This window comes from Arachis stenosperma, chromosome 4 (assembly GCF_014773155.1).
Source record: "Arachis stenosperma cultivar V10309 chromosome 4, arast.V10309.gnm1.PFL2, whole genome shotgun sequence".
Taxonomy (NCBI): Eukaryota; Viridiplantae; Streptophyta; class Magnoliopsida; order Fabales; family Fabaceae; genus Arachis; species Arachis stenosperma.
Genome location: NC_080380.1, coordinates 138,932,142 through 138,935,315, shown reverse-complemented (window position 1 = coordinate 138,935,315; position 3,174 = coordinate 138,932,142). Strand labels below are relative to the sequence as shown.

The following is a 3,174-nucleotide window of genomic DNA, read 5'->3' as shown; positions in this document are numbered from 1 at the left end:
ATATTTTGTTTTGAGCCAGTATGGCATTCAGAGCATCAATTTCAAGAACTCCTCTCTTCTGGGGCGTCCTATTACTCACAGGATTCCTCTCAGAGGTGTACATGAATTAGTTATTTGCAACCATCTCAATGAGTTCTTGAGCTTCTGCAGGCGTTTTCTTTAGGTGAATGGATCTACCTGCAGAATGGTCCAGTGACATCTTAGAGAAATCAGATAGACCATCATAGAATATATCTAAGGTGGTCCATTTTGAAAGCATGTCAGAAGGACACTTTTTGGTCAACTGCTTGTATCTTTCCCAAGCTTCATAGAGGGATTCACCATCTTTTTGTATGAAAGTCTGAACATCCACTCTAAGCTTACTCAACTTTTGAGGAGGAAAGAACTTGGCCAAGAAGGCCATGACCAGCTTATCCCAAGAGTCCAGGCTATCTTTAGGTTGTGAGTCCAACCATGTTCTAGCTCTGTCTCTTACAGCAAAAGGGAAAAGCATAAGCTTGTAGACTTCAGGATCTACTCCATTAGTTTTAACAGTATCACAGATCTGTAAGAACTCAGTTAAAAACTGATAAGGATCTTCTGATGGAAGTCCATGAAACTTGCAGTTCTGTTGCAGTAGAGAAACTAATTAAGGCTTTAGCTCAAAATTGTTTGCTCCAATGGCAGGGATTGAGATGCTTCTTCCATGGAAGTTGGATTTAGGTGCAGTGAAGTCACCAAGCATCTTCCTTGCATTGTTATTGGGTTCAGCCATAGTTATTTCTTGGGCTGCCTCCTTTTCAAAAATTTCAGTGAGGTCCTCTTCAGAGTTTTATGCTTTAGCTGCTCTTAGCTTTCTCTTCAGAATCCTTTCAGGTTCAGGATCAGCCTCAACAAGTATGCCCTTGTCTTTGTTCCTGCTCATATGAAAGAGAAGAAAACAAAGAAAATATGGAATCTTCTATGTCACAGTATAGAGATTCCTTTAGGTGTCAGAGGAAAATAAAAATAGAAGGATAAGGGAGAAGAAGAATTAAAACACTCAAGGAGAGATGGAGTTCGAATTGAAAATAGAGGAAGAATGTTAGTGTTTAAATAGAAAAAGATAGAAGTGAGAGGATTTTCAAAAATCAAATTAGAATTTAAAATAGTTAGTTAATTAAAAAGAATTTTTGAAAAATGGTTAATGGTTTTCAAAAATTAAAAGTGAGAAGGTAGTTAGGGGGTTTTGAAAAAGATAAGAAATAAATTTGAAAAAGATAAGAAGTTAGAAAAAGATTTTTGAAATTAAAAATTTTTAAAAAAAATGAGATTTAAAAAGATATGACTACAGAAGATATGATTGAACCTTATTTTGAAAAAGATTTGAAAGAAAAATTAAAAAAAATTGATTTTTTAAAATTAATGACTTTATTAACTAGAAACTTAAATATATGATTCTAAATTTCAAGTATTGAACCTTTCTTAACAAGAAAGTAACAAACTTGAAATCTTTGAATCAAGATATGATTGAAAAAATATTTTATTTTTGAAAAAGATATGATTGAAAAGATATGATTTTGAAAAAGATAAGATTTGAAAAAAAAAATGTGATTTTGAAAAATTATGAAGATTTGAAAAAGATTTGATTTGAAAACAACATTCCCCTTCTAGTGTCATCCTGGCGTTAAACGCATAGGAGCTGCACATTTTGGGCATTTAACGCCCACTTGCTGCATGTTTTGGGCATTTAAATGCCCAGCCAGGTACCCTGGCTGGCGTTTAAACGCCAGTTTTCCTTCTTTACTGGGCTTTTTGAACGCCTAGCTTTTCTCTGTAATTCCTCTGCTTTCTGTTCTTGGATCCTCATTTTGCTATATCATTTACTTGAAAGGATATATTTTCAATTTTGAAAAACAACAAAATGAGTCAAAACATATAATTCTTGGATCAAAACGCAAGATATATGCAAGAATATTATGAATGTCAAGATGAACACCAAGAACAATCTTGAAGATCAAGATGAACATCAAGAGTTTAGTTTCCTTAATGAAAGAAAACATGTAAGACACCAAACTTAGAATTTTCTCATATTTGGGCCATATTCTTTGCAAGAATGCACATGTAAAACATCATGCAGTGCAAAACAAGAAATAATAAAGATCAACCAAGGAAATTCATCAAGAACAGCTTGAAGATCATCAAGAACATTATGCATGTTTTATTTTCGAACATTGCAAGACAATTAAATTCATGCAAGTAACACCAAACTTAAAATTTGGCACTAGATTCAAACAAGAATCATGAAATATTTTTGGGATTTTAAAATTTTATGATTTTTTTGTATTTTTTCGAAAATTATATGAAAGAGAATAAAGAAATTCAAAAATTTTTAATAAGGATTTCAGGAATCATGCAATGATAGTCTAAAGCTTCGGTCCAGGAATTAGACATGGCTTACTAGCCAGCCAAGCTTTCAGTGAAAGCTTCAGTCTAAAACACTAGACATGGCCAATGGCCAGCCAAGCTTTAGGATACAAATCAGACATACAACAGCTAAATTGATAGGAACCAACATGCTCTTGTGATGATAGGTTGAAGACTTGGTCCAAGAGATTTAGACATGACTTTACAGCCAGCCAGGCTTCAACATATCATCATGAAACTCTAGAATCCGTTCATAAAAATTTCGAAGAACATAGAATAAATATATTTTTTTTTTGAAAATCTTTTCGAAAAAAAGCTTTAAAATTAAAATAAAATTACCTAATCTGAGCAACAAGATGAATCGTCAGTTGTCCAAACTCGAACAATCCCCGGCAACGGTGTCAAAAACTTTGTAGGCGAATTTGTGATCATCAACAATGGCTCCAAAAACTTGGTGCTCTAGAACGTGAATCACATTTTGTCACAACTCCGCACAACTAACCAGCAAGTGCACTGGGTCGTCCAAGTAATACCTTACGTGAGTAAGGGTCGATCCCACGGAGATTGTTGGTATGAAGCAAGTTATGGTTGTCTTGTAAATCTCAGTCAGGCAGATTCAAATTGGTAAAAGTGGTTTTCGAAAATATAAAGATAAATAAAACATAAGATAAAGATAGAGAGACTTATGTAATTCATTGGTGAAAATTTCAAATAAGTGTATGGAGATGCTGTGTTCCCTTTGAATCTCTGCTTTCCTACTGTCTTCATCCAATCATTCCTACTCCTTTC

The 3,174-nt window shown here is 33.9% G+C and overlaps 1 non-coding gene across 1 annotated transcript; it reads left to right on the top strand.

Annotated features, from left to right (window-relative positions):
* The first annotated feature begins 253 nt into the window (after positions 1–253).
* On the top strand, positions 254–361 carry LOC130977524 (small nucleolar RNA R71). Its single transcript, XR_009085213.1, has one exon. It is a non-coding gene; the product is annotated as a small nucleolar RNA R71 (small nucleolar RNA).
* Positions 362–3,174: the final 2,813 nt, after the last annotated feature.